Raw genomic sequence first — 19321 nt, forward strand, 5'->3', positions numbered from 1 at the left:
ACTGGTAGAATGGTGCTGAAGGTCTTTCTTTAGTTCAACACTGGTGCACATTAGAGTGCAAAGTGTGTTTTGATGACTAGGAAGTCATCCTTTGCCAAAACTCCCTGCGCTTCTCTTATGCAATAGTAAGAAATCTGCTAACGTGTCAACTATCTATCTATCTATCTATCTCTTCTTTCTTTTGTTCTTTCTTCTCTTCCATGTGTGAAGAGCCCTGTGTAACCTTGAGTGTGTTTCCAGCATAGAAGCAGAGGCTGCTTGCTTATTCAGAGTGTGTGTGCTGCAGTAATGTCTGTCACAGCCCATTTCCCACTAGAATAGAAAATGCTAGCTGACACACAGCTCGGGGATTAACCATGCTGTGTGTCCATGTGTGTGGACTGTGTGTGCATGTCCTCTAGTCAGCACGCCACCACGTCTAACATTAACATTTTTACGTCCCTGGCATATATTGAAGAGAAGAAATTGTATGTTTTGACAACCAAAGTGAATATATCACATATATATATATATATATATATTATATATGTACATGTAGCTTATGTGTAGCCTATATGTAATTTACCGTAAGTATTTTATCTATACGATTGGCAGTACTCCCCAGTCTCTTGAAGACAGATTTTACTGTGTTTTATCAAATATGATATAACATACAACACTGCAATAAACCAAGCTTCAAAAGGATATAATGTTTGTTTTGCTCTGTTAATGTTCTGCTGTTGACAGTGACACTTACTTACTTAAGTTCTAAAAGTTGTAAAAGTACCTCATTACAGGTAAAAGTGCACTTAAAATCCTACTGAAGTAAAAGTACAGAAGTATTATATTATATTATATTATATTATATTATATTATATTATATTATATTATATTATATTATATTATATTATATTATATTATATTATATTATATTATATTATATTATATTATATTATATTATTATAAATGCTGCATAACTATGCATACTTGGATACTCTCGGAGTTGAACATATTTTGATATACTATCACATATTCACATTCTTTGTTCATCAATGTTAATACTAATTCATCAGTGTAGAAGCATCATTTTACTGTAGCTGTTCAGGTGGAGCTTGTTTTAAACAAAACTAAGTGTAGTGACACCAATTTGAATCATTTAGGCCTATTTACAATATTCTATGATCTTTGCTCTCATGTGAAATATTAAGTTTTACCTCTTTCTGCCTTCAGTAATCATTCAACTGAAACTAGATGTTTACTGGAGGAAAGCACTCTTTAATTAATGTTACTTATAGACATCTGCAAAGTGACAAGCTGCTTTTTTGTAAGGGGTCACAAGCTAAAAAAAGTCTAAATTTACTGGTTTAATCTTCAACAATGCATTATATTTTATAGACTCATGTAAAATATCAAAGAAGACAATGCAAGTAGTAGCTGTCTGTGTTATAGGTAATAGTTTCACATGTGTCTGTTCATGTGTTGGTTCATACTCAGGTGGATATTCTTATATTTATTTGTTATATTTGTTTAAGCATATTTATGTCAGTCCTCCCATACATTTATATGAAATTCAGACTTTCATTTATGCACTGATGAAAATAGATTCAACCTGTTAGCTGTAGACGTGACACAATCCTTCAGCCTCATTCCTCTTTTCATTCTACTAAAAATGTACGTTAGCTGAGACCTCTAAAATGCCATTTCAGAGGTCCAGTGGACTATATTAGGCTTCTAAATCGGGTCCATTAGTAACAGTGTGTGAGGATATGAAATTTCCTTACAGCACCACATCTGACACCTTGAATGTCATTTTAATCAGCCAGTCATAGTCTGAGCTTCCCATCTTTAACCTCTCCTCGCCTCCTTTTCTCTTCTCCTTTATCCACGTATCTTTCGCTTTAAATGCAAAACCAATTTAGAGATATACTGGTCTGCCCGACACCGTATTAAACTGTCTTTATATTGGCCAGTTTTAGCCTAAAGTCATTTTCACAGTCTACCTTGATCTCAGTATTGTGTGGGGCAACGTTTGGTCATTTCATCTTTTCTTTTTGGTTCAGTTCATTTGAAGTGTACAATTATCATAGTATTATCCCAGCATAGAGAATTGTTTTGTCAACCATGTGGATAGGGAACGTCTATCACGCGTAAAGAAAACAAGTATTTAATTCAAATGTGAATATGATATGCATTTCCAGCAGCATATTTGTCCAGATGCATAACCACATTGCTATTCAGCTCAAGTGAGTTGTTGTGTTATTCTGTAGTATATACAATGATGATACCAAAGTACTCAAGGAAGGGTATATTGATGGATGGATGGATGGTGATAGATAGCTAGATGATGGGTGAATAGCTGGACAAATGTAATTTACTTAAAACACTGCGGGATCATTTGTCAAATACACACTTCTTATCATCATGTGCTCAGGTGTGGAGTCTTGGAGTTGAATTTATCAAACACCTTTTTCAGGCGGCCATTAATCAAATTGGTATGGCTTACAGCTAGGTCTGCCAGCTCACTGTATGTTTCATGTACTGTTAACACCGGGTTCCTTTATGTGATCAAGAGCACAACAAACAACCAGAACACATATGCCGATAGTAAGTGCTCTTTATGTAACAGAGGAAGTCAACTGAGGTGACCAGAATGCCCGTCAGCCATGGCAGCCCAGCAAAGCCTAGCATGGCCAAACACTTTCAGGGTAATGAAACACCCAGCAAGCCCTGTCATTACCTGCTGTGGTTAAACATCCTGCAGAGGCCACGAAGAGGCTGCAGAATGTCCTGAGCTCCCAAGAATGCCCACAGTCACAATTAATTTGTTTTTATTCATTTATAGTGATTGTTTTGCAGTTAAAGCAGCTATTGCCTTAATTTGTACATAGTGGTGGAGGTGGTGGTTTAGTGGCTAGACAGGAGCGGTACAAGTGCAATACATTCAGCAACTTACATTAACATTTGCTGTTTAGTAAGATTTCCAGCACGTCTAATAAATGAAATAAAAGTATCTCCAGAACCAAGGCAACAAACTGGCTTTAGTAACGAGACAGCACTTCTACCCTGAGATGTATTTACTTGTATGCAAAGAAATGAATCCAGTGATGTTTTGCCCAGCAATGGCCTTCATCATTACTGTCATTGGTCAAACAACAAAGTAGAGAAAAATGTTTCCTGTCAACAGAAAAACAGCCAGTGGCCAGACATTTTGTGGAGCCCAAACATTCAGTGATGGATTGTTGTTGAAGTCAACATGAGGGGCTAATATTAATTTACTTAGGAAATGAAAAGCAACTCTGCAATTCATAATGGGGATGAATGAGCATTTTAACATTTGAGAATATCCATTGTTATTGGTTAAATAGTTATTTACTATTTTTTCAAGATTCCTTCTGGGTTTTTTTTTGACTATATTGAATAACTGTGACTGTATTTTATGTTTAATTAACATTTTATAGCAACAATTGGCCTGACCATCAGCTGCATGGGTCAAGTCTTTATTCGCCATATGACATACACAGGCTGCAATCTTATCCTTTATAAAAAAATTTCTCAGTGCTTGAATAAAGACCAATTTTGCCAAGTAGCCTTTCACATATACCCAGATATAATACAGCAGTGTGAGCTTAGCTCTGTGGGAGCAAAGCACTGTGCACAGTGTCCACAGTGTCATAGCTAGCATCCGTCTGTCACACGCAGTGCCCACCTGTAGTACTGAGTACAATTTAGAGATCTTCTTCTTCTCTGAGAGATTCTGACCTTCAGCAGATTGTAATGCATAATGTATGAACAACAAAATCAGAACAATTTTAGCTGAATGACCCCCAGAAATACAAATAGAAGGGCAAAACATCCAGCAAAATAATGCATCTGAAGCATATATAATGTTCAATCATTTTGTTCAGTGTGCAACGACTTTTTGGAAACAGGGCTTGGCAGAACCTGTGTCTTCTGTCAATATGATGACCTGTATGCATTCTGTAGATTTAAATGGCAATGACTAAACAATATTGAAACGTGAACAGTAACATGTGGACCATTGCTAATGTCTAATGTCTATATGTGCTTTATTTATTTAATCAGTGTTTGATCTGAGAGTATTGAAGGCATGTAAATCAACACCTAAAGTTATTTCTAATGAAAAATGCATTACACCTTTAATGAACTAACAATATAATGTATGTCTTTATTATGAATTATGAAGTGAAGTCATAATAGCAAGACGATGTGCTTTACACAACTCATCTGGACATGTGCGTGAAGAGAATCAGTTTGCAGTGTTACCTTTAAAGAGGATAATGTGTAATGACCCTGATCCCTGCTGGGTGAAAGTGATAGCCAAAATGGAGAGACAATACTGTTTAGTGAGTCATCTTTGATGATGTGTACAGATGATTGAGCAGATATGCACGGGTTACTGGGCATGGTGCAAAGTATACTGTATCAGTCCAGCCGTACATCTACATTCCAGCAAATTATTCATCAACTTTTCAACTTGTGCATGGACTGTTTGACTTGTTACAAAAGAAGTTGACTATGTTAAGTTATGTTACTACTAATGCCATCATGGTCATTGCTCTGTATTTTTTTTCAGAGTGCATGGCCTTATCATCTTGGCAGAAAAGCACCAAAATTATTCAACCAGAAATGATATATCTCGCTATTGCCATTATCGTACATGCACTATATATTTTACTGCACATTTATATTGTTCATACTGCTCCAACTGTGTACATCTTTACATATTCTTTGATACCTTTCCTCTTTATTCCATGTATTACTCTTATACACAACGTACATTATACTGCTTGTGTTGTCGATATGTTGCTGGCTATGCATCACGTATGCAGCAGGTCATAGCAGCAAACAGGTGCTCTACTAAGTACTAAAGATGCTTGTCAAGAAGGGGCTGAATAATTTTGAGACTGCAGTAGTCCTTAAAAATGGCCTATTGTCTTGAATTTCGAGAAGCAATCTAATATTAGTTGTGTTGAGCTATTTCAGTTGTATATGTTTGAGTTGTCCACGGCTGAAACTTTGTAAATTTTGCCAATACACCTAAATTTCAAGGGGGGATTGAATGATTTTGAGTTCAACTGTACTAAGAGACCATAAAACGACATTTAGTAACGCACATACCAGACATGTGCTCTCATAACAAAGACCTGATAGAAATCCAGCAAGACTCCCTTTGATCTGATCACATAAGTTCAATTTGTAACCCAAAGAGATAAATGTGTTACATGTATACCGATAAATGCCACTTATTCCCAGAAATGCATCATATTTGTCAGTTAGGAGATATACCGTACGTAGGCACCTTGCCTCATTTTAGGTTATCTAATATGCCTTTGTGTATAAAAAGATAAAATACAATTTGCCATATCCTGGTAAATGTATCCATATACAAGTCCTGCTTTCCATTCAGCAGATGCCTCACATTTTGATTACTGACACACTGGCTGCCTTACCTGAGGCAATCAAACACCCTGGAGATACATAGATGGAGCTCTCAGGTTTAGTGAGTCTCTCCCTCAATTTCTTTTTTTTTTTCCCCCCCTCAAATTTTATCTTCACTCATTTCTAACAGTAAATGTCCCCTCTGGTGTCATTCTTTTCTTCTCTGGATGTGGGTGTCTATCAGGCAACACTGGATATACCTCTGAATGGAATCCAATAAGAAAGCTTCACAATTAGATTAGGGCTCCATTGATTGCTCTCTAATTGGGCAGTGATGGGAGGATGACGTGTTTGATGGATAAAAAGAAGTTGAGTTGGATTTCTATCTCCGTTAATTCATGTTTCCCGATGTACTGCTTTATTTGTGCGTGCATTCCAGCTCCCTCCGTGTTGCATCTTCACCTAATATTGAGACTCGGTCAGGCTCCGTGGTTCGACGTGTTGATTATGTCGCAAGTAGGAAGTTATCTTTCCCTCACAGCTATTGAGAGGCTGCTAATACATCTGAAGTCATTTGGCTTTTGCTACAGAAAGTGGTTTAATGTGTGTGAGTTTGCACCTTAATGGGTATTTAGCTTATACTTTCCACGTCCCTCTATCTCCAGTAAAAGCAAGAGTGTGTGAAGGAGGCACACTGATTGACTCATATCAATTCAGTAATTAGACTGCACTCATTAATAAGCAGCAAGCTTCACATAAGGTCAAACAGTAATTGCTCTGTACTTTTGGCAGAGAGTGTATTCATATGCTGGTTTTTTCTTTGTGACTGTTGTTCCACTGAATTGAAAGATTAAAGAATTATTATTCAGTCCACAGCTACACGTTGCTCCAGCAGTAGTGTAGTAGTAGTTTATATAGGTGGGTGATTATATAAGCAATAATAAAATAAGCAATGCAATGTATCGTTATAGTTCACATTTTGGATACTGTCATTCCTGTTTTTACTTCCATTAAACCCTGTTGAATAAAATGGTACCATTAATGTTAAAAAAAAAACACATGGTCAAACATACAAAAAAATCCAGGTTCGAAAAAAACAAATTCTCTTTTCTGTTTTTTGATAGTCTTCAGGTTATGAGCTCTAAATGTTAGTGGTACCAGCGACAATGGCATACAGGGTGTCCTCGCAGAGCTGATGACACGGAAATATATCAAGACTACAACTCCTAAATTGTGTTGTAGCACCTACCAAAACCAAGGTCTCTGTTCCAGCTCGCTGCTTGTGAGTTGAAAAACAGCTATGCATGAAGAATATGACTACAAGACAAAGGGTGGGGAAGGGTGGAGGTATAAACGCTTGAGCTGGCTGAGCAGCCACACAGTGTGAATCTATGACCAGTTCAACAGACCGCTGAGTTACCTTACCTTCGGTTTTGTAGTCAACGCTGTCATCTCGTCTTTTTTTGTTTTATTTTGTCCCTATGGGCTTACCATACAGCAGTGTGGATTCCCTCCATTTCGCTGCATGTGTAAAAAAAAAAACAACCTTTTGCCGTATGAAGTGGCTTTTTTATTTTCATCCACCTTGTCTGTTTTACGATATGAAAGCATTTGACAAGCAAATATTAGCATACCTCATTTGCTTCATTCGTCTCACTTCATTAATGCCACTCATACATGACAGTTCAGTCACATAAACAATTTATTCTTTACTTCTAAATTGCCTCCTTTTTCAGGCTTTAGAAGTGATTTCACTCTCATATAACTGTTAACAACTGAGGGTTCCTGGTCTGCTTTGCAGCATGTCTTAATCTAATGTGGGATAAAACAAACTGCTGCTCATTTTCTATATCCTCAAGGTCACAGTCGTCCTTTTTTTCTGTAACATTAAACCTACCCACGTCTGTAACCAGACAAGGTGTTATTTCTTCGCTTGTCACGTAGTCTTAGAGTGGAAGCAACATAGGGTGCCACTTTTAAGGCTGCATTTAATACAGCATAGGTTCCAGGCTTTGGCTTAGCAATACTTAACTCAATCACTTTACTTAGGAAATGCTACTCAGTTGGTCTGCTGTCTGGCATATTAATCAGGCAGCTCAACATTGGAACCATTTCTCCTCTAAATCTAATCTCCAAAGGATCCCAGTCTATATCCTTTGGAATGAAGAGCCTTGGAACAAATCTATGCACCCTTAAAAAGCACATTATTCTAACAGAATGAGCCTTTACATCCTCCCCATGACCCAATAGCTCAGCCTTGACCCAATAGCTCTGTACACCCAGCATGTGAATGCAGAGAACAGTGGGACAAATATAATACAAATGCCTTGTGTAGGCTCACATTACATGTATATTTTAGTAACATATAGATACTGAAACTGTATATTTTCTGCCCAACAGTGGTGCTGCAGAAATCCTGCAGGACTCTGTTAACGTTAAGCAATAATTTAGCAGGTAAACCATTTGTGTGTGAGATGAGGCACGTGAGGTGTGCTGCACAATGTGTGAATCTTGAAACATAGTCCAGCAGCTGGGTAGTTAAAGCAGATGCTAGATACTCTCACTGACAATACCTTATGATTATGACATTGTGATTTCCATGACATTTTTCTCCAAAAGGGTAGATGGTTTCTTTTATGATGCTGTTTTTAGCAAGCCTAGCATGTGAGAACCAACAATTTGAAATCCCAGCTTGTGGTTGGCTCCTGGCAGAAGTCACATTTGGAGCCATCAGAGCTACAAATTCAGAGTTGTGGGAGAGTTGATGGTTTTTAGGGGAGTTTAGGAGAGAACAATGTTACAGAAATGGAAAAATGAGCTGTTTGCAGAGAGCTGATTGAGAGTTCAGCAATAATTGTTTTCACATAGACATATTTTAATAAGGCGAAGATCTCAATGCAAATTTGTGATACTAAATTTGACTGAATAATGTGGAGGAGAACATAATGAGTTCAAATGGAGGGGGTTGTTGATAAGATGATTTGTATGCAGTTGATTTGAGACCTTTAAATGTGCAGTAAATTAAGATCTAGCCATAGTGTAAAACATTCAAAAATCAATTACCAAAATCACCAGAATATGTAAGAAAATAACAGTACCAACAATATGTCCAAGACGTCTGTGCACTGTGTTGCAGAGATAGCAACACAAGTTAGAATGCTAATCAGCTAGCCCTGGTCCATGTGTATACGTAAAACCACTTAACCTGAGGGAAGGTAATGAGTCACTGTAGCATCCAGTCCGCTCTCAGTCCAACGTGAGAGGAAGAAGTGGTGGTGCTATACCGGCTAACAGCTAAGATCTGACGATCTTAAGTGCAACACAAGTCATATGAGAAAACGTTCCAGACACAGTGACCGTAGTTCCTTCGTTTTTTCCAGTTTTGATTCACCCTAGAAAACTAACGTCGGGTGATTTTCACCCACGTGATTTTCATTGTGTCTTTTTTTTTTTAAGGAATTTTTCATTAACGATTCCTTAATTTTTCACTAATTTTACAGCCTTTTTATAGGCCCCCCCCCCATGATACCTTTTTTTCATTATATGAGACACTGTATAGGGGAAAATAACTTCAATTTGCCATGTATTGTTGTACTTAACCCTTTAACGTCCTCACCAAGAAAAAAGCAATGAAAAAATGTATTCTTCATATATTTTATTTCCTTGGGGCACTAATTACAAAAATCAATGTTTTTTTATGAACAGATCCCACATTTTTTTGAAATATTGGCCTCTACCAAACGGTTGAGATGTCGTAAATAAAACATGCTTTCAATAAGATATAGTGAGTCAAAATGTGCTCTACCATATGGTTGAGCAGAAGGTTAAAGGGTTAAATATATTTTGATGAGAAGTATTTTTTTTAATCAGGTATATTATAAATATAAATAAACCCGACGTTACTGATGGTGTTACTAACTGTTAGCTTAGTGTTCTAGGGTTAAGAGAAGCAGACTTTGAAATGGCTGCCAGATCAGACAGCTAACTGGTCAGTGTTTCAGAATGCACTCATAGGAACTGGAAATGAAGACTGGGGTTTTGTTTAAGAGCAGTGGACTTGGCTTGGCCCCCAGCATCTTACGACCACCACAGAGACCAAAAGCCACTGATGGCAATGCGACCATCTCAGAGGAGAGCGAAGAGAGCCGGGATAAGAGCTAGGCTAACCTATCTTGGACCACCTGTTCCTCACTAACGCCTACTTGTAGGAAGGTGAAGTGAACGAAATGTGACTCCAGCTGACCAAGTAATGACAAATCAGAAACTGTTTGTGCCCACATCTTTACAGTGACCTGGCTTCATCTCAGCCCTGAATCAAGCCAGCGGTCCTGATGGGCACACTGTGCTCTAAGCAGATAGAGGCTGGGACTCTGTAAGACAGGGAAGGAAGACTTGGCACTGAAACGCAGTCAGAGTTGATGGACAATATTTCTAAGATGTCAAACTTTTGTTGTGCAGCTGAAGACAATATTATTATCATTATCCTGTTGCTGCAGTTTACATCCCCCCAGATGCAAATTTAAAAAAAGCAATTAAGAAGTATTTACTGTATGCATATGTATATCAATATTGTATTTTACATTTTATCTTGTTCCATTCTAAATTATTTTATCTATACACAGTATGTTCTATATGAGTGTAGCATGAGGGGGCTACAACTTTAATTTCATTGAGCAACCCTGTGTTGTTAAATAATGAATAAATAGTCCTTCAACCTTGAATGAGATGAGGCAATGGCTATACATTCTTGAGGACTTTGCAAGGTTTATCAGGGGAAGAGGAGGATGGGAGGAGGTGAAATGCCCCCTATTTGTTTGAAGCAAGTGGTACAGCTTTGCACATTGTTCCTTTAAGGTCTCATTTCCTGACCTGCTGAAGCACACGTTTATTGCACAATAGACCCTTAAACAGACCGTGCCACAGTAGCCTGATAAGCCACAGGCACAGACTGGCTGGAACTCCTGGGAATGTGCCTAGGCTCAGGGGGTTCGGCCTGCAAGAGCCGAGGTGTTTGATATGCTCTATTGACTTCACTCTGGCTAAATGGAAGAAATTGATCTCCAAGGTGTCATTCAGAGGGTTTGTGTGAACAGGCCGATAGCACTGTTACCGTGGAACCATCTGGCCTTTGAGAACCCAGCAGGTAGTCTCTTGCAGAGGCTGCAGTAGAGCTGCCCAGACCTTCTGATGAAGCATGGAAGTTTTATTGTAATGAAATTACCAACTTGACATGGCTCTCAGATTTGGAATTTAGCCATCAGCCAAAGTTGACTGTTAGATTCTTGAAAGGTCATTATTCTCTCTAAATATACCAGTTGTTATGCTTTAATTATACCAATAGTCATTAAATACAATATTACTGTATTACAAATACAGTATTTGAAGTCGGATTTATCTTGGCTTTCCCTTTCTGTCTCTGTGTCACAAGCAAACAAGCACTCTCATACTGTATGCACCATTAACACACACACACACACACACACACACACACATACATACAACAGCAGTATAGCGCTCCAGCAGTATGTACTGTTATGTCCGACCTGCAAAAATGCACATTCTAAAGATTGGCGAAGGCATATGTTTTACTGTGTGAGGATGTGTTTTGGCTCTTTTGTATTGGGATTGGCTCTGTAAATGGCAAACAAACAAAAGCACTGTAATCATCATTGTGTTTCTGAGCATTGCTGGCAGGTTATAGTGTTTACCATAAGTTCACCATGTTGGTTTAACGTGTTAGTATCCTAACATTGGCTCCATAACACTACATCCCATCGCTGCATCACAAACTACAGATGAGGCCTAATTTTAGCTGATGATGGATTTTAACTGGTACTAGATGGAAAGTCAAAGGATCAACAAAGCCATCTATTCATCATCAGGGGACCATGAATGTCATGTCATGGCAATCCATTTTGTAGTTGTTGGGATATTTTAGTCTGGACCAAACTGGAGGACTGACTGACTGCCATTGCCGTTCATCGAGCTGTGCTGCTAGAGTAGCTCATGTAAGGAATATAGCTTTATAGCTTTTCAGCTGCTTTTTATGGTTAGTTTCAAGAGAAGTACACACTGCAAAACGTGTGTTGTTGACAGGTTCATAACCTCAGTGGCAGTGCAGTTTTCTCTCTCTCCATGTCTGCCTCATCCTCTCTGTTTTCAGTCTGTTAAATACTGATACATGCTCTGGACTCATCAGTGCTTCTCTTTTCATGAAACAGGCTCTCTCAAAGGCTTCTTTGCATAATACAAACCCCTCTAGTGACTGTTCTGCTCGGTGCCAAAGTTCCTGTATATTACTACCTCACAAAGGAAGATAGCTCAGTCAACTAAAGCAGGATTATATGGCTAAATTAGCATTTTTAAGTAAGAAGAACAGCAGTTTCAGCTAATGTTCTTTCAATGGTTGCCGCTCAAAAATCTAATTAGCGCTCATTATTGTCGACTTGAAACAAGTGTCCTTATGAGAATGAGCTTATGTGATTAAAGTGCTGGGGGCTCAGCTGGGACTCAATGGGGGGGATCTTTTTTTTTGTTTTGTTTTTCAAATCCATTATGGCTTTTCCATGGTTTAGGATCATGTATCATTGTGTCTTTGTTCAAACTGTACTATTGTTTTTTTTTTTTTTTTAGGAAAACAAAATGTAGTGTGGACTCTCTATTAATTAGACAGAATTAGTCCCTCGTTGTGTACATTTCAATTATGCGATCTTGTTTTGCAGAGAAAGGAAAGGTGAAAAAAAGTAATTGTCAAAATGTAATCTAAATGGTAATTGTTTACCCGATTTCAAACAAAGGCAGCATCTCGAACTCAATACAAAAGCAATGTGTTTCATTCAGACACACATTCTCCACTGAGTATTTGTATCTCAGGCTCTGGAGAAATACAGTTCTGTCACTGAATAGCAAGATGTTTTTGCTTCATTGATCTCAAGCTTTGTATTTCCACTGTCAGACATGTCTGTGTTCAGCTTTGGCTGCGGTAATCGCTGTATTTACAAAGTCATTCTCATGTTGAGAGCATTGCTCTGCTCAAGGCCACAGAGTTGTTCACTTGAGCTTGCATTAACTTGCATTGTATTAATCCATCCATTGGTGATTACAATTACAAAAACATTGTATCATTGCAGGAAATTAATATATCAATCTAATATAGCGTTATTGACAATTTCGCTGGTGATGAAGACAGTCTGCTTTTCCTCACTGTCACTGCCTTCTTGTTAACATTTCTTTACATAAATCTCATTACCTGTAATCAGTGAAAAACTCCTTTGGCTCCTCCTACTGCTCCTAATCTCATTCGCAAGAATCAATCTCGAATAAAAACAACCAATCAGACCAGGAGCAGTAGGTCAATCACTGTCTGTGCACCCATCTAGAAAATGTTATGCATGCATTGGTATAACTTTAGCACTTCAGACCTTTCTCCAGCCCAATATTGTCAGCAGTGTTGTCATTTCTGAAGGTGATTAACTTTGTTCACTATTTCTGCTAAAAGAAAAAAAGCCCAAGATGGCTTGTGTCCATGAAATGAAATAATTAAAACTTAATACATCATTGAAAAGGTTTCTACCTGGAGAGTAACATATATCACTATGACCAATCTACATGGCTTCTGCTTTGAAATACTGACCTTTGAACCTTGTGTTGGGCCCACCAGAAATTGTGAGGCTTTCATGTTTTTCTGTCTTTTGAACAAAGGGCTCCCTCTCTGAGCTTAGTTTCCCAGAGTCCTTTAGTTTCACACATATGTGCTAAACGCACCTCTGAATCCAGCTTTCCAGCCACCATTGGTGAAAACAGTAGGTATCTCCAACTGATGCACTAAATGTTGAACCAGTAATCAATACATAGTGATCAGTGCATCCAAAAAAAAGCTTCACAACCAAGCACACGAAAAGCTAGTTTTCGTCTCGCCTCTCATATATAATATGTCTTTGTCATCTGAGCCTCCAATTTTTATGAGTCCGATAAGAGTTCACAACTCTGTTCATAACATGACAAAAAAAATCTGCAACTTTATTCTTATTGTTAACAAAGTCTTCTTTTGAAAATGTCACATCTACATTTACAACATCAGATGTCTGACATGAACATGTTGTCTTCTCTGTGAACCAAAACACAACGACTAATCACACTGATGCTGTTGTGTTATGAAAATCATCAATGTAATATTAGAACAATGTCAGTGTCAGTTGCAGTCGGAGCAGCTATTTGCTAACATGATATATCACTGCTAACTCCAGTGATGTTGTTGTTGTTTCACAGTAATGGATTTATAGTGTATGATAATGGACGGAGCAACTTTTCAATATCAGCTGAATGACATCCATGTTTCTGCTGTTAACTGTGACTGTAGGCAATTAGTCGGTGTGGTCCATGGGTACTGGCACACTGAAGTAGAGCTCAGTGAATTGATGGTCTCTCTGGTCTCATTTATAGCAGGGTTTCGTATGAGCTGTCAGTCCACAACCTGACTTTGATATGTTCGTACTCACACGCGCACATATGCACGCACGCAGCCACAAATGGAGCAGATAGTAACACTATCGTAAGGTTATTTAGTGGCCAGATCCATACTAAATGTGAGTGATGGGCCGGAAATGTACAGTAATGACACAAGCTCTGTCTTTATCCCACAAGGAACTTTGAATGAACAGTTCTACTGATACCATCAGGTACATTATCTGTTTCTGTGTGTATATTTTGGGGCAGCATGGTGGTGCGGTGGTTAGCATCATTGCCTCACAGCAAGAAGGTTTCAGGTTCGAAACCAGGTTTGAACCTGGGGTCTTTCGGTGTGGAGTCTGCATGTTCTCCCCATGCTTGCGTGGGTTTTCTCCTGGTCCTCTGGCTTCCTCCCACAATCCAAAGACATGCAGGTTAGGTTAATTGGTGACTTTAAAAATTGCCTGTGGGTGGTTGTCTGTCTCTGTGTGTTGGCCCTGTGATTGGCTGGCGACCAGTCCAGGGTGTACTCCACCTCTCGCCCGAAGTCAGCGGGGATAAGCGGTGTAGATAATGGATGGATGGATGTTTCTCTATTTTCCCTGGAATCTTTTTTCAAGCTTTTCTCTTTCATGTATTTTTATCTGTCCTTCCACCTGTGTGCATACTAATTTCTAAAGGTGAAATGGTACACATATTCGTCCTCAAAATTCTCAGTATGGGTCTTTTGGTTATCTTCACTTGTGTACCCAGTACCCTTTGTTCTTCATTTAGCACTCCTGCTATCAAAATAGTTTTTTCACACCCCATGAACACTCCATGAAGGAATCTCAGCCACTAGGCATGCTTGTATACGGGTACACGACACAGACAAAAATTCTGGGAACTTAGCACAGCCCAACCTTGTCGTTATGGTGAACGGAGCTGGTACCATGTCAAACAAGCACAAGCCACCATTGTTCACAACCTGAGTTATGTGCAAGTATAGTTATTTAGTTGAGAGAATATTCATTTTGATTTACTTTTAACTAAATGTCCAGTCAACCAGTTTTAAGAAAAAAAGTGATTTATTTTTTTGTGTTGCGCTGTACTGAAAACATACCGAGCCATTGCATTCCTTCTAATTACCATGAAAGTAATGGAAACAGTGATCTGAAATTATATATATATATATATATATCTGTGTGTGTGTGTGTGTGTGTGTGTATGTATGTATATATATATATATATATATATATAACTCACTTGTTTAATCCTAACAAAACTCTCTCCCTTTGAATCTTTTACATCCTCATTAAAATTGCAGCGAAAAATATCATTAAGGTCATTAGACACTAAGCCAAACATATACAGCAAGCATGCCTGCATTTGGCACACAGACACGTATGCATATGCACATAGAGCACATACACACACTTGACATCAAACCCCCTCACTTGGGCTCTAGCTATGGGAATACAGCACCTAATTAGCATAATAAATTAATATCTAACACAGCTTTATCCAGCCCGTGCAGCCGCACAGCTCCAAAGCTCCAACCAACTCTTTATCTTTAATGTGTCCCCTGCTATCAGCATTAGCACGGCTGACCAGTCTAAGCACAACATGATTCATCTTGGCATTGTTTTCAACTCTGATTAACTAGGTTAAGGTCCTACTGACAATGCAGAGGAATCACACAAAGTTCTCGAAATAAATCATTAAATGGGACTTTAATTTTGTAGCTAACCATGTAGTGGAAAGTGGTAAAACACTGAAGACAATGCATTTGCTCTTACTCTCTTACTCTTTACTCTAAGCTGTTGCTTATTGGGTCTTGCCAGTTGGCTAGCTGCAGAAATAATATCTTCATATATTACTACATTGCTGAATTACAAACTCCAAAGCCTGAGGTTCACTTGTCACGATACACTTCTTTTACCCCCTTGCTATTTAGCAGTGATTCAGTAAGAGACTCTGAGGACAAGCTAAGGACATTTATACCTGCCTCCTACGTTGCAAGGTATTTTTTTATTAAAATCTGCATCTGTGTTCGGGTCCTTTCCCTGTGTCCCTGACTGCCAACCCCGATAGTATGAACTAACAAAAACCATGGACCCAGCCGAGCAATGCATTTTCTTTGAGAAGGTTTTTGAGTTGAGGACTGTGGCAAATCTCACTGACTCTAGCCCACATCACAATACTTAACTCCAGCGATATTTTGTTCCCCATATGAATGTTGTCTGCGAAAGGTTCAATCATTACCTACAGACCAGTTCAGTTAACACCCACAAATCTTTGTCTGCATCCCAGCCTGCTTTCAGTGTATTAGGCTCAGTTTTGAGTCTGCAGCACACCTATCCTGATCCGGCACCAGCCCCAGACCTGGGAACCTGCCTTGTTCTGGGAGATGCTTGAATTCTTTGTCAAACACCTTGGCTTCGTCTGGCTTGTATTTCTTTGGGCCATGTCACCATCATAGAAGTTCATTCCAGAGCCTGTCTTGTCCTTGCAGAGCTCCTGCAATCCCCTGTACCTGTTCCCACTGGGCTGCACCTGTTCCCTCTGTTCCTGCAGAGCTGCTGCTGCAACCCACTGATCCCATGCTGCACTTCCTATTTCCCTGACACCTGGCTTGCCTGCCTGTTTCCCAGCTGACTTAGTCTCCTTAATAGTGATCCTCAGCAGTCAGCAGCCCCTGATTGACCTAAGCCGAATCAACAACTTGAATCAGAACCTCAGGACTCCTGTCCACTAGAGGGGCAGCTGTGGCTCAGAGGTAGACTGGGTCGTTCCTCAATCCGAAGGTGGGTGGTTTGATCCCTGGCTCTTATGAGTCAGCATGTCAAAGTGTCCTTGGGCAAGACACTGAACTCCAAATTGCTCCACATTTAGTGTGTGAATGTGTGTGAAAGAAAGACTAGAAAGGCGCAACACAAATACAGACCATTTAGAGTCCCAGATCTGTCAGTGTCTAGATGTCAGTTTCCTTTGGTTATGTAGTTCCACAGCCTGATTAGGGCACTCCAAAGGAGTTCAGTTCTCCACTTCCTTCATTCCCTGTCGTTCTGCCTCCAGAGTCTGCTGCATCTCCTGGTCACCCACCCCAGCACCTTCTCCCTTGTTACCTGTGCTCTGGGCGCCCGTCTGAGTGTCGCCTCCTTGGTTCCCCATGCTTTGGCCATCCTCTTAAGCACACCCTCTGTGGTTTTCAGCACCCAGACCTTTCACCCAAAGTTTCCTGCTCTGCCCTTGTTTAGCCCCCTGGCTATACTAAGCATGTACTAACTTCAAGCAGACTGTGCTGCAAAAAATATATATTTTGACATAAAACAAATTAGTTATTTGTCAGTTAACACTTTACTAATACCTTCAGTGTCACAATTTTTGCAACTTGCACATACATGAATTAACATTTCCACATTTGGTTAAAAGCATGATCTGGTTTCCTTTTAGTTTTATGTAAATGTAATTCCAAGGTTGCTTCATCGGGTCATCATATGTCCATCTTTCTGATGTCTATCTGCCTATCCATTCTCGATGGTTGATGGCATTTTCATATGCTATTAATAGCACTTTGGTGAAACTACTTCTTTGCTGTAATTATCTAAACCACTGTTTGCTCTGATTTTGCACTTATTTGGTGACATTGCCAATATTTTTGCACACTGTACATAGTGTATAACCCCTCAAATACTTCTACTGCTGCTTGTCTTGGCCATCACACGCTTGTTAAGGAGTCTTGAGTTTTCTTTCCAGGTTAAATACATTTCATCATCTATTTCCACTTTTATTTGAAGTCATGAATTGTCTGTCACTGAAATTCTATTCAATCAGATGGTAAAAATCACACAGTGGGTGGATGGACAACCCTCTGGAGGTTCAGCCCAGCTCCTCCACCTACACAGAGCAAAACAAATAGAAAGCTAACAGCTGGTGGAAGTTTGCCAAAGCAATGACCAGCAGTGTTTATCTTCTCTCTTTAATCTCATGTGGTAGAGCATATTCACATCTAGTCTGTTTGGACGCTCTCCATTTGCTTAATTTATTCTGACGGATGAGAATAATACCAATCCAGCTGTACAGAAAGCAATCTCACTTAGATGCCATGAAATTATACGTCTTGGCCCAAGTCAGTTCCAAGTCCACTGCAGGTTCAGTTTGTATATTGTGTGAATGCACAAGAAACCAACTTATTGCTAATGCTAATTAGCAATTAGCATCAACAGGGTTCTTCACTTCAGGGCAACTTGTAGCAAAAAAAACCAAAAGCCTGTTTCATTTTGGCCGGTCAAGACCAGTATTCTATAAATTTGTCATATGAATCTCAGTTAAGAATGCACGTTATAATTATTTGATTTAATTAATTAAAGTTAAATTAGTTAAAGGCAGGGTCTGCAAATTATTTTAGAATAACTTGTTTTGGTTGAACAGCATGACAGCAATCACTAAATGAAATAGTTTGACAAAAAAAAGAAATAAAAAAATCAGCTGTGTGTGGTTTTCACAGGACTGTAATAAACTGGTCCAATCATTTCACCCAGGCCAAAAGAAATGACAACGTAGATGCCTACATGCATGCAAGCTCTAAGTGCACACGACATCAGTCTTCCACAAGGCTAAAGCTAGAGAGCTAGTTGCACAAGAATGGCAGAGAAAGTGCAGCCAAAATTCAAATGGTCAGTGTCATGAGCTGCCGAGCATGAGAGCAGCACCCACTGAGCCGAAGAACAAGAGAGAGCGGTTGCTGTGAGCTAAAGGTAATGTTACGATTGTGGCGGCTGTTTGCTTGTGTTTATGTGATTGTGGCATTTACCAGAGAAGTTTATTTGTCAGAGTGAAAAACTAAAAGAGGGTGTCAGCCAGTGATTGTGTACAGAATGAGCGAGCGACCTGCTGGTGGTGGTCAGTCTTCTCATCACAGCCGTGGACTCCTACTCCAGCAGTAACTTTCATCAGGCAAGCGCACTCATGTGTTGTGGGGGAGTTGCTCTGGAGGAAAGACGGGACGGGGTGGGATATTTTCCGTTGGATATTTTCAAAATCTAGCTGCTCCTGGTCTACAACAATAACCTGCATGAACTTCTATACACTGACAAACCTTGTTTAAATGTTTTGCATGAACTAACATAGTGATTGATTAGTTATTACTTTAATTACGCATCTGCCATCCTTCTTTCTTTCCTTCTTAAACATTCACTGAATAGTTTGGAAGAGAAACAGACAAGAATGCCACAGGAGGCTTTGTCTACATTTCTGCGAGTCAGTGAATGATTTTTTGTTTGCTGGTTTTAACGATCTTTTCCCCTACACTGTCTCGATCTTTAACAAGATAACTTTTAAAAGAAAGTCTAAATGCAGCAGAATGTGATGAATGTGAAGAGCAGCAAGACTGATCAAAGTAATTAAGCCACAATGCATCTGCCTCTGAATGCTCAGAGATACACAAAGGGAAAGAGGAGAAGAAGAGCTGGAAAATGAGAGGAAAGAGACAGTTTACAAGCCAGTTTACCCT

Source organism: Pempheris klunzingeri, chromosome 4 (genome assembly GCF_042242105.1).
Source record: "Pempheris klunzingeri isolate RE-2024b chromosome 4, fPemKlu1.hap1, whole genome shotgun sequence".
Classification (NCBI taxonomy): domain Eukaryota; kingdom Metazoa; phylum Chordata; class Actinopteri; order Acropomatiformes; family Pempheridae; genus Pempheris; species Pempheris klunzingeri.